General features: G+C 36.0%; 1 protein-coding gene and 1 pseudogene across 1 annotated transcript in view; one reads left to right on the top strand and one right to left on the bottom strand.

Annotated features, from left to right (window-relative positions):
• LOC115217846 (neo-calmodulin-like) overlaps positions 1-23562 on the bottom strand; it is a 68912-nt gene that overhangs the window by 42313 nt on the left and 3037 nt on the right. The window lies entirely within an intron of this gene.
• On the top strand, positions 9211-9324 carry LOC115219936 (annotated as a pseudogene).

Raw genomic sequence — 23562 nt, 5'->3', positions numbered from 1 at the left:
ACTTTGCCTTTCATCCTTTCGAGGTCGATAAATTAAGTACCAGTTGCGTACTGGGGTTAATCTAATCGACTGGCTCCCTCCCCTAAATTTTCGGACCTTGTGCTAGGAGTAGAAAAAAGTATTAGGGAACATAAATAAGCTGAAGAACTTCTGTGCATTGCATTTTTGATGGTGTGTTTTCTTCTGTGATCCGCGATTTCCTAAGGTGTAAATACTCTTTGAAATGATAACACTCATTTATTAATTTGTGGTTAATATCGTCTTTGTAATGCGATATAAGTTCATCAAATTTCATCAAATTCTGAATTGTTCATCACAGAAAATTGAACCTTTTCGCAATCTGCTCATATGGCTCCATCCTCTTGCTTAACTGAATTATCAAGCAGTCATAGACTTGATTTAGAGCTTCTATCCTAAATTTTTCATCCTCTGCAAATTTCTTTGTAACAATGCATTTGGAAACATCAGAATAATTTGAGGTGATGTATTTACATACACGTTTTGCTACTGATTCAGTGTGCAATCCTGTCGGCTGAATTTTCACGCAGTTCTTTAACAAATGAAAGCAAAATTGCTAGCAGAAGGTAATCTTCAAATACATCAAAACCATGGTTTTGGAGTTTCTTACTTCATGCGCTGGTTGAAAAACCCGTAACAAAAATTCTGGGTTCGATACATTTCACAAAAATTCTTCAAAGCTATACCCCAGCATTACCATAGTCTGATGATTTAACAAGTACAAAGGAAAAAACACAAAAAAACCCCAAATATATCACTGAGATGGTTTTGACTTGACTTTAAAAAAAATTCTGGGTTCCATACAGTCATCTAAAAAGACTAAAAGGTGTTACCCCAGCATGGTCACAGTCTAATAACTGCAACAAGTAAAAATGAAAATAAATTTCTGGTGTCGACACGTTCAACTAAAAATCTTCATAGTACTCCAGTATGGCCACCGACAAATGACTGAAACAAATAAAAGTGTGTGTGGGGGGGGGAATGAAAAATAACCGAAAAATATAATCGAGGGGGTTTTGTCCACTTTCATACTTTCTATGGGGGTTTTGTCCGAGGAGGTTTTGTCCTAGGTGGAGTTTGTCCTACACCCGTGCGGAGGACTAGCTCCGTTATCCAGTTAAGATTGGAGATGTTTGCTTTTTAGAAATATTCAATTTGTAATGTGCTATTTTGTTTTTGGATAAATCTTAACTTTGTGCTATAAGTTTCTTATTTTGAGAAATATTTCATTTTTAATGTACTGTTTATCGCATTAAATGCATATTGACTGCTTAAAACTATAAAATCCGTGTTGTTTACTTAAGTTGTTTTTTTGTCATGGAGGTTGGTGTGAGATGCACTAAAAATAACAAGTAAATAAGCCTTAAATCACGCACCCTTACTCTTCATTATTTTTTTTGTTTTGTTTTTTTTTTGCATAATCGTATGAAGTCCTGTATGTAAAATACAAATTCGCAAAAATTGTTTGGAAATTCCAAAAATATATATATAATGTTATGAGAGGTTTATATGACGTTCTTAAAGCCTTGGGAGGAGGTAAAGCACATGGAACGCACAACATTTGGGATTTTGAGGAGGGGGCGGGCGAGGGGCGCTTTTTCTACAGAAACCTACTTTTTCGACTGCGGAGATTCTGAATCTGTCAAAAAAGTCAGCATTTCAAAATTTTAATTACTCCACCAATTTTTACTTCTTTTAGAAATCTTTTTGGCGAAACCTATTTCGCCAAAAAGTACAGCTTTTTTTGTAACTAAACAGAAACCTCAACAAGCTAGAAACAGCAGCTAAAAGACGAAACACGTTTTCAAAATTTTAATTTCTCCCACCCACTATTTTTCTTTGCCAGAGGGGTGAAGAGGGGTGAAAATGAAAATTTTGAAAACATGTTTTTTAGGTTGTCAAAATCTTCAAGTTTTAAGTACGTTTCAGCCGGAAAGCTAGAAACAACAGCCAAACCGAAGATCCACTTTATAAATACGAATTATCAAAAAAGTAAAAGTCAAAAAGAATGTCGTTTTGTTGTCGTGTGTGTATGCAAAAAAACAAATTTTTACATACCTCTCTTACTGCCTCTCTTACTTAGGAGACTCTCAACCACAACATGTTAATTTTCTGTCACAAATGCGCTAGCGGAGGGGAAGGGTGTTTATTTATTTATTTTATTTTTGGAATATGGAAATTTTACAAAATATTTTTTTTCAGAATCATCATCTCCGTATTTCTCTAAAAATAAAAAAAATGAAAAATTGGGTGGGGGTTGGCTGAATTAAAATTTTGAAATGCCGATCTTTTTTTGCAGATTCGGAATCTTTGCAGTCGAAAAAGCGGTTTTCTGTTGAACTTGCCACTGCCAAACATAAAAAAATAAAACGAAAGCGGGGTGCGGTCCATGTCTTTTACCTCCGCCAAGCCCTGTTTCCAGATATTTTCGTAGTTTTTCCACGCTGTAAGAATTTTTTTGTGCATTACAAAATATATTCATTTCTACTTTACCTGATATTTACCTCAAATTTAATTTTACTTGAAACAGTGTGCTTCTGTGACAAGCTATTGTTATATGGTACGCAAAAGGGAAAACAAGTGATACTTTTTTTCATCCCATTATACATTTCTTTAATAAAAGATATTCCTTTTATACATTTTAAACCACTGAAAATGTCTATCTTTTCAAAACTCTAATTTCGTTTTTCACACATGCACTTGTGGTGTTTGGATTTTTCTTCATAGTGAAATGCGATAAAAGAGAGAAAAGAGGTTTATTTTAAATAAAAGTTGAAAATGTTTCAGAATGTAAAATACAATAAAATGTGTTCAAACTAATTATATAAAAAATAACAAGAAATCAGAAATTACTCATTTTGCCCCAGATTGCTATTTTGTCTGAAGAAAATGGTTAAATCTAAAAAAAATATGCAATAATTTTAGAGCAAAAAAAAGAAATAGTGAGGTTAGTGTTGACATTACTACCCGAAAACGAAATCGAAAAAAAAATAGTGCAACGGGTATTAAAAAAAGGTGTAGGAAACGAATAGGAAAACAAAAATGCGTGGAAAGCAACAGGGGTGGTGGGGAGAGGCCTTCGGAAAATTCACAAGATCCGATGTTTTTCCTTCATAACTTAGGAAAATAGTCTTTTTAAAAAGAAATTGGCACTGTCATGGTACTAGCTGTCAGAAGTGAAAGTAGAAAAATCTGACGTCCACCTTCGTCAGGTTTATACCTATGTATACCTATACCATGTAATGAACAGAAATATAACAAGTAACTGCAGAATATGTGGAGATGGACAAGAAACAATAAATCATATTATCTCTAGCTGCCCAGTCCTGGCTAAGAAGGAATATATTCACAGACATGACAGAGTTGGAACCAACATGCATTGGAAACTATGCCAACATTATGGAATAACAAAAGAAAAAAGATGGTATAGGCACACACCAGAAAAGGTCACAGAAAACGAGAAAGCAACCATACTCTGGGATATGCCGATACACACAGATAGAGAAATTAAGGCCAACAGACCAGATATAGTTGTCAGAGATCATGAAGAAAAAAATGCTTTCTAATTGATGTATCAATACCGGCAGATGACAACGTGTCTCTAAAAGAAATGGAGAACTCTCAAAATACAAAGACCTGGAAATAGAGGTAACTAGAATGTGGAATCTGAAAACAGAAACAATTCCTATCATAGTAGGTGCATTAGGCATGATAAAAAAATATTCAGACAAATACATAACAAAAACACCAGGACTTACAAACACATATAACATACAGAAAATTGCACTACTAGGCACTGCACACATCCTACGCAGAACACTTTCCATACAATAACTATCAGAGCATCACAACAAATCATAGCACATACCCAAGGCACACAGAGCTGCGCCCGGTAGTGAAGTGAAAGCACGCTATAAAAATAAAACTACTGAATGAATATAATAATAATAATAATAATAATAATAATAATAATAATAATAATAATAATAATAATAATAATAATAATAATAATAATAATAATAATAATAATAATAATAATAATAATAAGTACCTCAGTAGGCATGATAGAGCTGCACAATATATTCACTGGGTAATTTGCAAAAACCTGGATTTGCCCCATGAAAAAAACTGGTGGGAACACAATCCACCTCCTGTGCTTGAAAATGACCACATCTCACTCCTATGGAACTTCACCATTCAAACTGACAGGAAGATAGATGCAAATAGGCCAGACATTATATTGAAAGGCTTCAGACAAAGAACATGCCTCCTCATTGATATGACTGTCCCAATCGATATAACGTATCTGTCAAGACCTACCAAAACTGAGCAAATATAAAGATCTTGAAATAGAAATCAGCAAAATGTGGAAGCTGAAGACTAAAACAATACCTGTTGTCATAGGTGCCCTGGGAATGATAGCGAAAGGGACTGATTGCTACCTAACTCAGATACCAGGAAACCCCAAAATGGCAGAAATTCAAAAGATAGTGCTCATGGGAACTGCTCATATCCTACGCAAAATACTCTCTATGTAATCCCAAGGTTTAAAACAAACTTTTTTTTTTAAATTTTTTTTATGTATTAGACATTCACTAGTACAACACCAAAAAAAAAAAAACCCAAATATATGGCACAGAACTTCCAACCTGTTGTCTCTTGAGGTCTCTGGGTGAGACTTGGAGCCAACTATAAGATCACCATGACGCGCACATGTGGCTGTGATGCATGTGCCTGGTGTACCCTTATCAGAGAGGTAGTCATGATGGGTATATTGGGCTTTGTAAAATTGTACCCCACTGTAACTTGATGGCATGCGCTGCTCTCTCACTGAATAATAATGATAAGAGCAGAAGGGATGCTGCAAGGGCTCATAAGGCTGTAAAGATCAGCTAATGATTAATAAAGCCATAACTGAAGGCAGCCACAGAAGGAAGAAGGGCCTAAGTATGGCCTGGATCGATTACCGAGAGGCTTTTGATAGCATTCCCCACACATGGATCCTAGAAACATTAGCCATGAACAAGGTAGTACCAATGATCATTTATTCATTCCATGAATAAATGGCAGACAGTGCTACAGCTCCAGACAATAGAAGGACTCGTGAAAACCAAAGCTGTCCCCATTAGAAGAGGAACGTGCTCTCTCCACTCTTTTTTTGCTTGGTACTGATACTTTTATCTATCATGCTAAACAGAACTGGATGTGGATACAACTGTTACAGCAAAACAATCAACCACCTCTTATATATGGATAACCTAAAATTGTACGCTACAAATGATAAACAGCTGGAAATATTACTACAGAGAGTACATGGATTTACCAAAGAAATAAACATGAAATTTGGCTTAAAAAGATGTGCCAAAACAACTTTGAAAAGAGGAAAACTAGTTAAGAGTAGCAACATCACACTAGATAAGGCAAATGAAATAAGATAATTAGACCAAAGCCAGACATGCAAATACTTAGGAATCAATGAACTAGATACGATGCAACACACGTATGAAAGAGAAAATAATAAAAAAGAATGCTATAGATGAGTTAGATTAATACTGAAAACAGAGCTCAATGCCGAAAACAAGATAATAGGTATCAACACTCTAACCGTCCCAGTTATAAGTTAACTGGACACTAAATGAACTAATCAAAGTAGACAGGAAAACAAGAAAAATAACGACAGTATTCAGGATGCACTACCTAAAATCTGACATAGAAAGGTTATATATACAACGTATCGAAGTTGGTAGAGGCTTTATACAGCTAGAAAACTATTACAAAATTACCAACATTGGACTATACAAATACCTACATCAGAAGCATGGAAAACTAGTACAAATAGCCACAAAACGTGAACAAAACAAAAAACCGTTTTCAGTTTTTAAGGAAGATAAAAATACAGAAAAGAAGTCATAGTATCTAACAACTATGAAGAAAAGGAAGAAACAACAAAAGATTAAAACAACTAAAATCCAAACTAAAACTGGAACAGCAACAGATCATAATAAAACGATGGCAAGAAAAGCCCCTTCATAGCAAATACTGGATTAAAAAAAAAACTAAACGCAAAAGAAATAGACAAGGCAAAATTCCAAGAATGGTTGAGAAACTCAGGACTGACAGCAGAGACAGAAGGAATTTTAATTGCAGCACAAGACCAAAGCCTCCCCACCAGAAATTACCAAAAACATATAAGGAAAAGAAACATAACTAGTAAATGTAGAATATGTGATGGGCAAGAAACAATAAACTATATTGTCTCTGACTGCCCAGTCTTGGCTAAGAAAGAATATATTCACAGACACGGCAGAGTTGGGACCTATATACACTGGAAGCTATGCTAATATTATGGAATAACAACAGAAAAAAGATGGTATAATCACACGCCAGAAAAGGTCACAGAAAATGAGAAAGCAACTATACTATACGATATGCCAATACACACAGAGAAATTAAGGCCAGTAGGCCGGATATAGTTGTCAGAGATCATCAAGAAAAAATGCTTTCTAATTGATGTACCAGTACCAACAGATGACAATGTTTCTCAAAAAGAAATGGAGAAGCTTTCAAAATACAAATATCTGGAAACAGAGGTAACTCGAATATGGAGTCTAAAAACAGAAAAATTCCTATCATAATAGGCACATTAGGTATGATAGAAAAATATATTCAGACATATACATAACAAAAGCACTAGGACTAAAAAATATACATAACATACAGAAAATAGCATTACTAGGTACTGCACACATCCGACGTAAAACACTTTCCATACAGTAACAAACCACAGCACATCCCCAAGGCACACAGAACTGAGCTCGGTAGTGCAGTGAAAGCACGCAATAAAGATAAGACTGCTGAATAATAACAATGATGATAATGATGATGATGATGATGATGATGATGATGATGATGATGATGATGATGATGATGATGATGATGACGATGACGATGATGACGATGATGACGACAACAACAACAACAGTAATAATAATAATAATAATAATATAATAATAATAATAATAACAACAACAATATAGGCGCAGGAGTGGCTGTGTGGTAAGTAGCTTGCTAACCAACCACATGGTTCCGGGTTCAGTCCCACTGCGTGGCATCTTGGGCAAGTGTCTTCCGCTATAGCCCCGGGCTGACCAATGCCTTGTGAGTGGATTTGGTAGACGGAAACTGAAAGAAGCCTGTCGTATATATATAAATATATGAGTATGTGTGTGTTTGTGTGCCTATGTTTGTCCCCCTAGCATTGCTTGACAACCAATGCTGGTGTGTTTACGTCCCCGTCACTTAGCGGTTCGGCAAAAGAGACTGATAGAATAAGTACTGGGCTTACAAAGAATAAGTCCCAGGGTCAATTTGCTCGACTAAAGGCGGTGCTCCAGCATGGCCGCAGTCAAATGACTGAAACAAGTAAAAGAGTAAAGAGTAAAAAGAGTAACAATAATGATAGAGCTGCACAATATATTTACTGGGTAATTTGCAAAAGCCTGGACTTGCCCGATGATAAAAACTGGTGGGAACACAAATCACCTCCAGTACTTGAAAATGACCACATCTCACTCCTCTGGAACTTCACCATTCAAGCTGACAGAAAGATTGACGCGAATAGGCCAGACATCATAGTAAAAGACTTCAGACAAAAAACATGCCTCCTCATTGATATGACTGTCCCAATCGATATAAACGTATCTGTCAAGACCTACCAGAAACTGAGCAAATATAAAGATCTGGAAATAGAAATCAGCAAAATGTGGAACCTGAAGACTAAAACAATACCTGTTATCATAGGTGCCCTGGGAATGATAGCAAAAGGGGCTGATTGCTACCTAACTCAGATACCAGGAAACCCAAAAATGGCAGAAATTCAAAAGATAGTGCTCATGGGAACTGCTCATATCCTATGCAAAATACTTTCTATGCAATCTCAAGTTTTAAAACAAACATAATTTTCGTATGGTTTTTTAGGCATTCACTAGTGCAACACTAAGTACAAAACCAAATATATGGCACCCTAGGCATAACACCAACATGAACTTCCAACTTGTTGTCTCTTGAGGTCTCTGGGTGAGACTTGGAGCTAACTTGTGCAAATGTAAAGCAAAAGTCAAACATAGAATAATAATAATAACAATAATAATAATAATAATAATAATAATAATAATATAATAATAATAATAATAATAATAATAATAATAATAATAATAATAGTAATAAATTATTTCTTTGTTGCCCACAGGGGGCTAAACATAGAAGGGACAAACAAGGACAGACAAGGGGATTAAGTTGATTACATCGACCCCAGTGATTAAGGCAAAGTCGACATACTAATAATATCCTACGTACGGCACTATCAATTCAATTATGCAACCCAAACAAAACAATCGACAAACACAAATTTCGCTCTATAAAACAAACATCCAAAATAAACGGCGACCTACAGACCGCTTACCCAACGAAAGAACACAACACACAATACAAACACTAATACAACAAAGGACTGGAGCCAGACCCCATAACAAAATAAAAGCTGACGCAATACAGTACAGGGAACAGTTTGCACATACCCAACACAACAAAAAAAATACACAATGCAGCACACATCCTAGCAACAAGGAGGTGTACCAAGTGATGTAGTAGAAATTTGTCTGAAACTGTGACATATTGAATAATAATAATGATAATAATAATGATAATAATAATGATAATAATAATAATAATAATAATAATATAATAATAATAATAATAATAATAATAATAATAATAATAATAATAATAATGGTTTCAAATTTTGGCACAAGGCCAGCAAGTTTCGGGGGGGGGGGTAAGCCGATTACATCGACCCAGTATTCAACTGGTAATTATTTTATCGGAGAAAAAGAACTGGAGAGGGCACTTGCCCTTGATATTCAAAGTGATCTTGGACGGTGGGTTTCATCGATCATCCTTAGAGGTCATCCTGTATCAAGAGTGCTACATCTCAATCACCAACAACTTTTTAAACTTTTGTATACTATATATATATATTTCCCTTCTTTTTCATTGTACACTGGCTATACTTACTCCTTTTATTTATTTATTAATTATCTATTTATTTATTTATTTTATCATTTCATTAAATGTAAAGACCAACATTTTGTGTCTGTCTTTGTAATATTCCCCTGGTGGCAAATAAATGAAATTACTATTGCGCAGAGGCGGTACCATAGCCAATGAGGGTTATCCGAGGCGTGGTTATTGCTAGTTGAAAATTATTATTATTATTATTTATTATTATTATTATTATTATTATTATTATTATTATTATTATTATTATTATTATTGAGTGAGAGAGCAGTTCATGCCATCAAAGTGACACTGGGGTGAAATATACGAAGCCCAATATACCCATCATGACTACCCGTCTGATAAGGGTACACCAGGCACATGCATCACAACCATATGTGCGCGACATGGTGATCTCATATCAAGATAAACAGCACATGACCTTGCAGTTGGGGCCCAGTTAGAATTTTCTTCAGGTTGAGTTGCCCATCCCGCTCAAAAGGTCCCTGAATAAGGGTTGTTTAAGGATGTTGAAAGAACCACCCATGTTTCCAGAGGTGAATTATTCAAACTCCAAAGAATCCCTCTCAACACATGGCTATGATGCTCCCCCACTACTTCTGCTCGTGATCAGAGATGCACACATCGTCAGCCACTAAGGGACATGCTCAACTGGTTAAAGTCAAACTACTGACAAGCAAATCTGTGGTATTGAGCAGAATATTTGCTGTAGCCCATCTTTTATACCAAGACAAAACAATGTACATGATAACACTTCCAATCAGTTAAGATCAGAAGCCATGAGAGCCACTGCCTGGTACTGCATCAGGGCATTGATAACACTTCCAATCAGTTAAGATCAGAAGCCATGAGAGCCACTGCCTGGTACTGCATCAGGGCATTGATAACACTTCCAATCAGTTAAGATCAGAAGCCATGAGAGCCACTGCCTGGTACTGCATCAGGGCATACTGCCTGGTACTGCATCAGGGCATACTGCCTGGTACTGCATCAGGGCATACTGCCTGGTACTGCATCAGGGCATACTGCCTGGTACTGCATCAGGGCATTTATTATTATTATTATTATTATTATTATTATTATTATTATTATTATTATTATTTATTATTATTATTATTCATATACACTCAACAGATTAGACTGTTGGAAAATAAAAGAATCCTAACATCGGGCTACAACAAGCTGCTTTAGAGGCCAAGAACCCTCGTATCGGGTTAAAGCAAGTAACCTTAGATTCCAAGAACCCTCCTAAGTATCCTAGCTGTCCCTAATAATACTGTTTTCTGCTGCTGTACTAAACTGGGTTTTACGCCTATCTCTTCTATCTATCTATTCACATCTTTAGGAATAGTTCCCAATGCACCTATAACTACATTTTACCCACACTTTCCAAAGTTTCTGTAATTCAATAGCTAGGTCCTGGTACTTTGCTATTTTTCGTATATTAATCTTTTCATCATTTGGAACTATAAAGTCAATTATCTGGGCCTTTCTACTCTCTTTATCTACTACTACCAAATCAGACCTTCTAGCTTCTATTACTCTGTCAGTCTGAATGTTAAAGTACCACAACATCTTGTACTTCTTTTACGTGCTTAGGACCCTCCTGATAATCCTTGCTGTCCCTCAGAGTCAAACGTTTTGTAGATCTACCGGGCATTCTATTTCAAACTCCCTCAGCCATTTGTCTAGATCTTGGCTTACTGATCCCTGCATATCAATTATCGTAAGCACCACCTTTACTGTTCGCATGCTCCAAATTTCAAATTTCAGGGGATTGTATTGTCTTTTTCTTTTGTTTTTCTTCCTCTTTCGTTACGATCCTGGAATCAAATGGACATGATGGGTCGATAAGTAAGCAACTTCGCTTTTCCTCATCCATAATTGTAAGATCTGGTTAATTGTTTTCTAATTTCTTGTCCGTTTGAATTGGAAAGTCTTACAAGATCTTACATTTCTCCAGCTCTAGTACTCTTTCGACTCAATAATTGTACCATGTGTTTCCACCTTCAAATCCCCATTTCTATTATTATTACCTCCGCCTTAGCGAAGGTGGAAGTATTCTTTTCACTCGTGTTTGTTTGTTTGTTTGTTTGTCCGTGGGTAAGGTATATCAGGAACCGCTGGATGTATTCGGATGAAACTTTCAGGTATGTTTGACCTCGTAACTGGCATGAACTGATTAGATTTTGGGATCGATCCGGTATCGAACAAGGATTCTGGATTATTTGTTATATTTACTTTACATGAAGTATTGCGATCTTACGTTCACTTTCAAATCTTTCTCTGATTATCTCCCTTGAAAGCACGCTTATGGTTTCCACGTAAGTTATGGCGACGTTGCTGTTTCCAAAATTTTATTTTCATTTCTCTATTGATTTTACTCGCGTCTCTTACTTAGTAGAAACTAATGGACAACGAAATCAAACTACATAAGCAAACGGCAGCAAAACCGTTCAGAAATTAAATAGCACTAGCATATTCAGTAACAATAATAAATTTCATTTGTCATCCACAATTTTTAGTTTTACCAATTTTGAATATATCGCTTCTGTTTAAAACATCTTTCCTACTTGACAATTGCATTTCTAGCTCTGCCTTGAAGGAAGCTTTACTTGGACTCACACTTTTGTGAGTTCATAGCACCGTATGCATGTCCTTTCCGTTTTCTTTCATGCACGGATAAATTTTTCACTATAGACTTTAATGGTCATAAAGACACTATTTCAGTGGATATATTACAAAAGTCCTTCATAGAGAAAACTGTCCCTCTTCCCACAGCAGACGACACACACACAGCATTACAAATACGGCCCGCACATTCCTCCTCACATTCCTTGACTACCATTCTGGGATTATTTTTTCGTTTTTTTTTTATTTAATTTTTGAGAGCGATCGGGTTCATTTTTAGTATTCTCGTTTGTAAGAGTAGTCGAGTTTATTTAAGATATTCTCATTTTAAAAATCATCTCCGGTTAATCGTTGAGAGGACGTTGATGTCACCTTGGCGGAGGTTTGCGCTCTCTGAGTGCTCTTATTATTATTACTATTATTATTATTATTATTATTCAGTAGTTTTATTTTTATTTTTATAGCGTGCTTTCACTTCACTACCGAGCGCAGCTCTGTGTACCTTGGGTATGTGCTGTGATTTGTTGTGATGCTCTGATATTATTATTATTATTATTTCTAAGGTGGGGAGCTGGCAGATTCGTTAACATACCATGTAAAATGCTTAGCGGCATTTTGTCCGGCGCTGCGTTATGTGATCAACTTCTGCCGAGGTTGACTTTGTCTTTCATCCTTTCGGGGTCGATTGAATAAGTACCAGTGAAACACTGGGGTCAATATAATTGACTAATCACCTCCCCACAAATTTCAGGCCTTGTGATTTTAGTAGAAAAGATTATTATTATTAATATTGCCTTTGCACAGCTCCTAACGCTGGAGATGTACTACGGTGTCAGCTGTTCACTACCAGTGAACTAAGATAACACCTCTTATTTTTCGGGCACCTTCCGGAGTATTCGAGCGGTTCAAAGCAGTGCTGTTTTCTGCAAGTGCTCCGCACTTATTGCATCCCCTATTTGTTCCATGTACTTCTCAAGACTTTTACTCATTATTCCCAGGGCTCCGACAATTATTGGTACAACTACCACCATTTTCATCGATCACAACTACTTAACCTACCAAGCCAACCTGTTATATCTGTCGACTTTTCTTTCTTCCTTATCGCATACCTTGTTGTCAGCTGGGTATGCTATATCTATGGTCCAGCATAGTTTGCTTTCTTTCTCAATAAAGGCTTGATCTGGCTTCCTATTCCCTATCTCATGGTCGCACTGAATCATAAAATCCCACAGATCTTTGAATTTTCGATGATGCCTTCGGATTTATGGTCGTACCAATTTTTTGCTCTGTCAAGTCCATACTTTTTATAAAGTGACCAATGGACAAGTCTTGCTATACTGTTGTGGCGTCTTTTATAGTCCTTCTGTCTAGTCGCGTACATTGGCTGGTAATATGCCATAGGGATTCACCATTTTGCCCACAGATTCTGTACTTATCACATTCTGATGTGTTGTCTATTCTGTTTTTATTATTATTATTATTATTATTATTATTATTATTATTATTATTATTATTATTATTATTACTACTACTACTACTACTACTACTACTACTACTACTACTACTACTACTACTACTACTACTACTACTACGGCGGTGAGCTGGAAGAATCTTTAGCATACCGGGCGAAATGGTCAGCGGTATTTCGTCTGCCGCTACGTTCTGAGTTCAAATTCCGTCGAGGTCGACTTTGCCTTTCATCCTTTCGGGGTCGATGAAATAAGTATCAGCTGAACGCTCATCCAAAATTGCTGCCCTTCTGGCAAAATTTATTATTATTATTACTATTATTATTATTGTAATTACTATTATTATTATTGAGTGAGAGAACAGTGCATGCCATCAAAGTGACACTGGGGTAAAATATACGAAGCCCAGTATACCCATCATGACTACTCGTCTGATAAGGGTGCATTATTATTGTTGTTGTTGTTGTTGTTGTTGTCGTTGTTGCTGCTGCTGCTGCTGCTGATGCTGCTGCTGTTGCTGTTGCTGTTGTTGTTGTTGTTATAATTATAATTATTATTATTATTATTATTATTATTATTATTATTATTATTATTATCATTATTATTATTATTATTCAGTAGTTTTATTTTTATAGTGTGCTTTCACTTCACTACCGAGCGCAGCTCTGTGTGCCTTAGGTATGTGCTGTGATTTGTTGTGATGCTCTGATGGTTACTGTATTGAAAGTATTTTGCGTAGGATGTGTGCAGTGCCTAGTAGTGCAATTTTCTGTATGTTTGTAAGTCCTGGTGTTTTTGTTATATATTTGTCTGAATTTTTTTTTTTATCATGCCTAATGATAGGAATTGTTTCTATTTTTAGATTCCACATTCTGGTTACCTCTATTTCCAGGTCTTTGTATTTTGAAAGTTTCTCCATTTCTTTTAGAGAAACATTGTCATCTGTTGGTACTGATGCATCAATTGGAAAGCATTTTTTTTTCTTCATGATCTCTGACAACTATATCTGGTCTGTTGGCCTTAATTTCTCTATCTGTGTGTATCGGCATATCCCAGAGTATGATTGCTTTCTCGTTTTCTGTAACCTTTTCTGGTGTGTGCCTATACCATCTTTTTTCTGTTGTTATTCCATAATGTTGGCATAGCTTCCAGTGTATATAGGTTCCAACTCTGTCATGTCTGTGAATATATTCCTTCTTAGCCAGGACTGGGCAGCCAGAGATAATATGATTTATTGTTTCTTGTCCATCTCCACATATTCTGCAGTTACTTGTTATATTTCTTTTCATTACATGTTTTTGGTAATTTCTGGTGGGGAGGCTTTGGTCTTGTGCTGCAATTAAAAATCCCTCTGTCTCTGATTTGAGTGCTGAGCTTCTCAACAATAACTGGGATTTTTCTTTGTCTATTTCTTTTGCGTTTAGTTTAATCCAGTATTTACCATGAAGGGGCTTTTATTGATCTAACTCGTCTATAATATTCTTTTTTTATTTTCTCTTTCATTTGTGTGTGTTGTGTTCATGGATTCCTAAGTATTTGTAAGTTTGGCTTTGGTCTAATTCTTTTATTTCATTGGTTTTATCTAGTGTGATGTTGCTACTCTTAACTAGTTTTCCTCTTTTCAGGGTTACTTTGGCGCATTTTTCTAATCCAAATTTCATATCTATTTCTTTGGTAAATCCATGAACTGTCTTTAATAGTGTTTCCAGTTGTTTGTCATTTGCAGCGTATAGTTTTAGGTCATCCATATATAAAAGGTGGCTGATCGTTTTGCCGTAACATTTATATCCGCATCCAGTTCTATTTAGCATATCAGATGACAGTGCCAAGCAGAAAAGGAGTGGAGAGAGCGTGTCTCCCTGGAATATTCCTCTTCTAATGGGAATGGCTTTGGTTTTCATGAGTCCCTCTTTTGTTTGGAGCTGTAGCACTGTTTGCCATGTATTCATAGAGTGCCCTATGAATTTTATAATTGTTGGTGCTACTTTGTTAATGGTTAGTGTTTCGAGGATCCATGTGTGGGGGATGCTATCAAACGCCTTTTTGTAGTCAATCCAGGCCATACTGAGGCCTTTCTTCTTTCTGTGGCTGTCTTCAGTTATGACTTTATTAATCATTAGTTGATCTTTACAGCCATATGAGCCTTTGCGGCATCCTTTCTGCTCTTCTCGAAACAGGTTGTTTTCGTCCAGGTGCTTGTTCAACCTTTGCGATATCACTGCAGTAAATGCCTTGTACGTTGTAGGGAGACAGGTTATTGGTCTGTAGTTTTCTGGTTTTGCTGTCTCATTTAATTTAGGAATTAAGATGGTTTTCCCCTTCGTGAGCCATTCAGGGATTGTCTCTGGCTCTGCCAGTATGTTATTAAAATTTTCAACCAGCTTTTTGTGCATTCCTGTTAGATATTTCAACCAGAAGTTGGGGATCTTGTCATGCCCAGGTGCCTTCCAGTTGCTTAGTCTTTGCAGTGCCTGGGTGACCTCTTCAATTGTTATGGGGGTCCAAAGTTGCTCAGATGCTGAGTTTGTTGTTTTAATACTCCTTTTTTTTGGTTGTTCGTTCGCCGACCATATTTCTCTCCAGAATTCTTCCACTTCTTCTGCCGTTGGTGCTGCAGTGATTTCTATTTTATTCTTGGTAGAACATTTTGGGGTTGGAGCTGAACTTTTTGTTTTGTTCAAAGAAGCGCTGGCGTTTCTCGTACCGGCGGATCCTTTGTGCTTTGGCAAGGATATCTTGCTTCAGCTTTTCTTTTATCTCAGGTAAATGTTTTTCTGTCATGTTATATTTGCGGAGTATTTTTGTTTTCTTTTTGTTGCTCAGTAGCGTTGATTGTCTACTGATTTCATTAAGAATCGACAGATCTTTTCTCATTTTTTGTATTTTGTTTTGGATGTTATTTATCCACAGGGTTTGTTTGGGTGGTGGTACTCCTGTTTGGATGGGATTGAGTGAGTATCCAACTTCTTTTGTGGCTGCAGTGGCTGCTGCGTATACTAAGTCATTTAGCTTAGTGATATCGCTTTTTGTTTCAGTGGCTATTAGTTCCATGACGGCTAGGTTTATGCTGTTTATAATTGGTGTTGTTATTTCGTCTATTTTGATTTTTGGGAGGTATGGTCGGTGGTCCATTTTGAGCTCTGTGGTTTTCAGTTCTTTGATTATTTTACTTTTTATATTATCATAATCATTCGGCTCCTCTTCGTTGTTTCCAGGTTTTAGATTTGTGTCGCTTTCTTTCTTATTTATATGTTTGTTTGCCGCGTTTTGGCTTGCTGTTTGTCGTGTATTATTATGCATCCTTACGGTCTGGGTTTGTTGTTTTTTGTTAACATCGTGTTTGTTGGGAATGTTACGTTTGTCTTCGTGTTTTACTGTTTCAGTGTTTATATTATTGGACATTGTTGTGTGGCTTCTATCTACATTTTCCTGATGTATTTTTTTCTTTTAGATGTTCTATTTCTATTTCTGATTTTTTTTGCGTTGAGAATGTATCTTCGTACGTTGGCTAGTTTATTATGGTTCATTTCTGTATCCAAGTCTATATTTACGTTATTTTCCTTCCATATTTTATATGTATGTGTTGTTGTGTTTTCATTTTTTGGGAAGAGCACTGCTGTGAAGTATGCGTGTAGGATAGAAATGTATTCCTCACGTGTCCATTTATGTCTTTTGGATTTTATTTGCGGGACATGAGGAACAACGTCCGGCCCATTATTTTGACGGTCGTCGTTTTCGTAGGGTACCGGTCCGTTCATTTCTGTTGTCACATTGTTTTGCACGTGTAGTTTTTCGTACATTTTGTGTTGTAAGTTTAAAGTACGTACCTCCCGATTGTTATTCTTGGGTTGAATAATATCGGTGGTATTTAATTTCTTCGTAGTTCCTTTGTACATGGTGTTTGGGGTCGGGGATGATCTGGTGTTGATGGATCATAATGTTTCACGCATGTTTACATGTGTTGTGTTAGAGGTGGAGATGATATCGAGTTAAAATGCATCATTTCGTTTCGAAAATAGTAATAAATTTCAATGAGTATTACTTACTCGGATACAGTCCAATCCTTTGTTAGTAAATCTTTGGCTCCATACGATGTCCTTGTTTTCGATGTTTGTGGATATATTTCGGAGCTGCTCTGTTTTATCGTTCTTACATCTTAAACGTCCCACGGTGTATTTCTCTTAAACATTATTATTATTATTATTATTATTATTATATTATTATATTATTATTATTATTATTATTATTATTATTATTATTATTATTATTGTTATTATTATTATTATTATTATTATTATATGATTGACTTTTGCTTTACATTTGCACAAGCTGGCTCCAAGTCTCACCCAGATACCTCAAGAGACAACAAGTTGGAAGTTCATGTTGGTGTTATTCCTAAGGTACCATATATTTGGTTTTGTACTTAGTGTTGCACTAGTGAATGCCTAAAAAAACCTTACGAAAATTATGTTTGTTTTAAAACTTGAGATTACATAGAAAGTATTTTGCGTAGGATATGAGCAGTTTCTATGAGCACTATCTTTTGAATTTCTGCCATTTTTGGGTTTCCTGGTATCTGAGTTAGGTAGCAATCAGCCCCTTTTGCTATCATTCCCAGGGCATTGTTTTAGTCTTCAGGTATTGTTTTAGTCTTCAAGTTCCACATTTTTCTGATTTCTATTTCACGATCTTTATATTTGCTCAGTTCTGGTAGGTCTTGACAGATACGTTTATATCGATTGGAACAGTCATATCAATGAGGAGGCATGTTTTTTGTCTGAAGTTTTTTACTATGATGCCTGGCCTATTCGCGCCAATCTTTCTGTCAGTTTGAATGGTAAAGTTCCAGTGGAGTACGATGTGGTCATTTTCAAGCACTGGAGGTGGTTTGTGTTCCCACCAGTTTTTATCATGGGGCAGGCTTCTGCAAATTACCCAGTGAATATATTGTGCAGCTCTATCATGCCTGTTGAAATACTCTGTAAGTGCAAGAAGACTGCACTTGGAGACAAAATGATCAATGTTTTCATTTTGTTGTTGACATACTCGACATGTTGGGCTACTGCCATTCTTTAATATGTTGGCCTGGTAGTTCTTTGTAGGTAGGCATTGATCTTGGGCTGCTATGATAAACCCTTCTGTTTCAGATTTTAATCCAGAGGTCATTAGCCATTGATGGGTCAGGGCTTTGTTAACATTTGCATTATTCGCCCTCTTTGGGTATTTGCCATTGAGAGGTTTTTCTTGCCATTTCTCATTCAGAATATCTAAGCAGCAGTTTTAGCACGGGTTTTCATGCGCTTAGCTTTTTCTGTGCTTGTTTCTTGTATGTCTAATTCCGAAATTTGTTGTATTCGGAATTCACTTAGATATTCCTTTGCCTGTTTTGTTACTGACTATGATGCGTTTTTGTTTTCATGTTTTGAGACAAGATTTAACATCCAGTCCCCAGAGTTTTTCAGGTAGGTGTCTAGACCAATAGTAGCAATCTTCATTGTTATTGCCAGTTGTAAAAGTCCACGGCCTCCCTCTTTTCTTGGCAGATAAAGTCGTTCTATATCATCCTTAGGGTGGTGCATTCTATGCATTGTCAACAGTTTTCGTATTTTTCTGTGAAGATTACATATTTCAGTAATTGACCAGTTAACGATATTGAAACTGTAAGTCACGACTGGTATTGCTAAAGCATTGATCGCTTCGATCCTGTTTCTCGCATTCAGCTCTGTCTTGAGTATTGCTCTTACTCTGCGATAACATTCTCTCCTGATGCTTTCCTTCACCCCTAAATGACTTATTCCATCCCCTTCAATTACCCCTAGGTACTTGTAGCTCTCCGATGGGTCTAACTTTTTTATGACATTCTGCTGGTCAAGGTTAACTTTAGATGTTTCTGTCATTTTTCCTTTGATAAAGGTAGCTTTTGCACATTTATCGAGGCCAAATTGCATTCTGATGTCATCGCTGAATTGTTTAACAATCGTTAGTAAGCCCTTGAGTTGTTGGTCATTTTTTGCAAAGAGCTTTAAATCATCCATGTAAATGAGATGATTTATATTTTTATCCAACATTTTATATCCGTGCTGAGCGTCATTGAGCAATTTTGAGAGAGGTATTAAGGCTAAACAAAAGAGGAGTGGTGATAGTGAGTCGCCTTGGAAAATACCACATGAAATTTTTACATCACCAGCATTTAGAGATTAATTGTCACTGTTCAAAGTTAGAGTGGTTCTCCATGATCTCATACTTACAGACAAAATGTTTCGCAGAGTAGGAGCTATTTTATACATTTCCAGGCATTTCTTTATCCAGCTATGTAGTAGGCTATCAAAAGCCTTTTTATAGCCTATCCAGGCTATTGATAAGTTTTTGTGTCGTTTGTGACAATCTTCTAAGATCATCTTATTGATGGGTAGCTGATCTTTACAACCATAGGATTCACGTTTACATCCTTTCTGTTCATTAGGGAATATGCTGCTGTTTATTAAAAAACTATAGGTATATTCCGTCAGGACTGATGTTAGCGTTTTATACATAGTTGTTAAGCAAGTTATGGGTCTATAGTATTTTGGTTCAAACCATTAACTAGCCAAGCAGGCATCCTACTAGGGTGTTGCAAAACATCATTGTAAAGTTCTGTTAGCAGTTCATGGCTCTCTGGGAAGGCATTCAACCAGACGTTAGGAATGTTATCCTTTCCCGGAGACTTCTATTTGCTTGACCTTCTGAGAGCAGATCTTATATCTTCTACTTTGACACCCTCCCACTTTTGCTCCTCTAAGGAGTCTGTAGATAGTCTATCAATCCAAGGGGCCTTTTCGTTGTGTGTTTTTTCTTCTGCCCAAATTTCATTCCAAATACCGTGCACTTCTTCTTTTGATGGTACAGACTTTACAGTAACTGGTGATTTCCCTATCTTCCTGTAAAAATTTTGGGGTTGTTTTTGAACATGTTGTTTTCCTTGAAGAATCTAACACGCTTTTCATATCTCGCTATGCGGGCAGCTTTAACAGATACCTTTTGCTTGATGGTTTCTATGGTGGCATCAATATCAAGTATAGTCTTCATATTATATTTTTCTTTAATTTTTGGGTTTTGTAGGTTTGGTAGTCTTGTCAACCTTAAGGTTTTTCAAACATTCAATGTCAGACCTAAGAAGTTTAATTTGATGTTGGATACGCTCTTGCCAAGAAGGCTTTTTGTGGGAATGTTGCCGTTTTCTAATCTTTTCACCACATAGAATCGTTGAGATTTTCGCGGATGCATAGTATAGGTGGTTGAGATCTGTGATATCAACATCATTAGCTGAAATTATATCCTTAGGTGCAAGCCGGATTTTACCAATTATTTTCATGTTTTGGTTAGAGTTGCGGATTCTAGGGAGTGTATCACGTTCATCCATACTGGTTTTGATTCTTTAGTTCATGTAGTTCAGTTGGGTCAATATTTGTGTGACTTTCTTCTTCTACTTGATGTTCATCTGTCTTAGTGTTTATGATTGGTTCAGTGAGTATTTCACTTTGCCTATCAATTATACTCTTTCAACCCTTACTGCGTTTATATCAGCCCTGGGCTGGTCTATAATTATTTCCTCTGTATTATCTTCTTTAGCTGTGTCTTCGTTGTTTTTATCCGTTACTGCTTGTCTAAGTTGATCAATCTCTACTTCAGTCAATATTTTTTTTATAATGTTTCCTCTGACGTTGGCATGTTTGTTACTGTCTATGTAGGGTCTTACTTCAGGGTGTTTCTGTCTCCAGTTTATGTAGGTTTGTACAGTGTTAGATTTATCTGTGGGGAAATATATGGCATGGTAGAAGGCCGTAAGAACTTCCTTATTATCTTCCCTAGACCATTTTTCATTCTTTTTCTTTTGGTTATTTGATGACGGGCATGGATGGCCATCTGTTGGAATTTTCCGGTTGTGGGGTACGTCCAGCTCCTCTGTGTCGGAAAGATTTGAACCAGTGGCTGATTTTTCAATCAGAATTTGGTTCAATGTTCGGCTTTGTGGTCTTTTGTAAACCGATCGATGACCATTGTGGTTTGTAATTTGTTTTGTTGACATTGAGGCATGACGAGCTTCGGCTCTTACATTAGGAGTCGGATCTGTCAGTTTAGGGTTAAGTTTTTGCGACGACACCGCCTCTAAATATAAACATCGCTCGTATCGTAATTTATTAAGGCTAGCAGGTCTGTATTCGTCGGTATTTTTTTATTTATAATTTTGTTGTTGGTAGATTTAACTCCGGACATAGTTTTTTTGTTTTTGTGGTGTTTTTTACCCTTATGAAAGGTTCACTCTGTCTGTGGTAGTTTTAAAATATGAGAATAAAATAAGAAAAAAAACAAAGAAAGTTTTGATTCTGTTTTTGCTTGGTTTGTGACACGTGTTTTCATGTGCGTGAGTGTGTGTCCTGTAAATTTCACTTAGTGTGTTCAACTTTAGGATGTATGTGTAGTCCTATGGGTATCAAAATGTATATATGATTGTGTAGACATTCGAGTGTATGCATAATTATTCAATTTATGTACTCACTATTTTCTATTTTGGTCCGTTTCTATTTTATTCTATGTAAACTTTCCGGTGTTGATATCGTGCGTGTGTTTCGCACATGTTTCCTTGAGACACCGTGCGTAGGAGAAACTGTACTTTGTATGGCAGTGAAATTTCGTTTTTTTTCTTAGTGTCTTCGTTAAAAGGTCGCTTCCTTCAAGTTTTCCTTAGGTTCCTTTATCTAATTCCGTCGATGTTATTGGATTAGATTTGTTTATTATTATTATTATTATTATTATTATTATTATTATTATTATTATTATTATTATTATATTATTATTATTATATGTTAGGTATGTTTGATGTGTATTCATTGTTTTTATTACATTACAGCATTTAATGAAGTTTGCTTTTAATCACAGGGACAAGAAGAAGTCAAAAATAATTTAGGTTACAAGTTTACAAGTTGTTCTGTTACAAGGAACTTTTGATAGCAGAATAACTGGAGTGGAAATGTTGAGAACCATTTCAAAGTAATTCTTTGAAGTTAAACACAAAAGGGTGATTTATATGCTGACCCTAAGTTCATAAAGTTTGAACACATGGAACTGCGATCTGACAGAAGCCCACAAATGTTGCCGTTGAACAAGTAGAGCTAGGAAGCAACCTAATTAAATATCTGTAGTCTTCACCTAATTCTTCATTGACATTTTAGCTGAAAGAATCATTTGAAAATGATGTTTAGTAGTTAATAAGAGAGTTAACGGCTGAAACAAAGATTACCAGCCTAATAATCAATGGTTCAGATTTTGTCACCATTCTACACTGTGCTTGTGGATCTTTTCGGTTTATTATTATTATTGTTATTGTTGTTGTTGTTGTGGTTGTTGCTGTTGATGCTGTTGTTGCTGTTGTTGTTGTTGTTGTTGTCGTTGTTGTTGTTGTCGTCGTCGTCATCATCATCATCATCATCATCATCATCACCATTATTATTATTATTATTTTTTTTTTTTTTGGTTTTGTTTTAATTTATACGAGTTGCACGAAAGTCTCCACCAGAGACCTCAAGAAACAGTAACGTTTTGCACCTGACGATCCAACAGGTGAGGTGCCATACAATTGAAAACATTTATGTCTATAGGAGTTACGGTTGCATTTAGATGGGGAAAAAATTATGTGGAATATGTGAGGCAACATTTTGTAATTCGCTTATTTTAAGGCTGCCATGGATTTGGTGTACGTACTTGTTTGCTCCTCTTTATATCATTCCAAGTTCCCTACAGCTGACCTCGGCGACATTCGAACTCAGAATACTGAAATCCAGAACAAATGCCGCAAGGCAATTTGTCCGACGTTCTCGAAATTCTGTCCAACTGCCATCTTCTCTGAACTGGGAGAATCAGACGAAATAACTTGCAGTTGGTATAGTCATAAAAATCAAGATTTATTATAAACAATATCATGAGGTATAGTAGGGGAAAACTTAAAACAAGATTTTAGCTGATAATTAAGAGGGTCGCCCACTAGCAGACTATTGATAATGAAACAGCGGAAGTCTTATCATAATGTACTATAGTTAAATATTTTTAACAATGTTGCTATATAAACAGTTAAAGTTTAGGGTTATTCAGAGGATTATTAAGAAGAATATTATAATAAAAGGATAGAAATTTATGAATTCTTTTGAGTATATACCAAACTTCTTACCACAACAGAGAGGGGAAAATAAATTATCCAGAAATAGTTTAATATTTATACATATTGTACACTTAAATACTAACTCGTCAGACAGTATCTGTGAATATTGATTAATTAGTATATACAGGTATTAAAGGAGTATTGGGGTAAAGGAACATACTAATTATCAGCTAACAT

The sequence above is a fragment of the Octopus sinensis genome, linkage group LG1, assembly GCF_006345805.1.
Source record: "Octopus sinensis linkage group LG1, ASM634580v1, whole genome shotgun sequence".
NCBI classification, from domain to species: Eukaryota; Metazoa; Mollusca; class Cephalopoda; order Octopoda; family Octopodidae; genus Octopus; species Octopus sinensis.
Note: the sequence above shows the minus strand (reverse complement) of the source record. Positions and strands in the feature narration are given on the sequence as shown.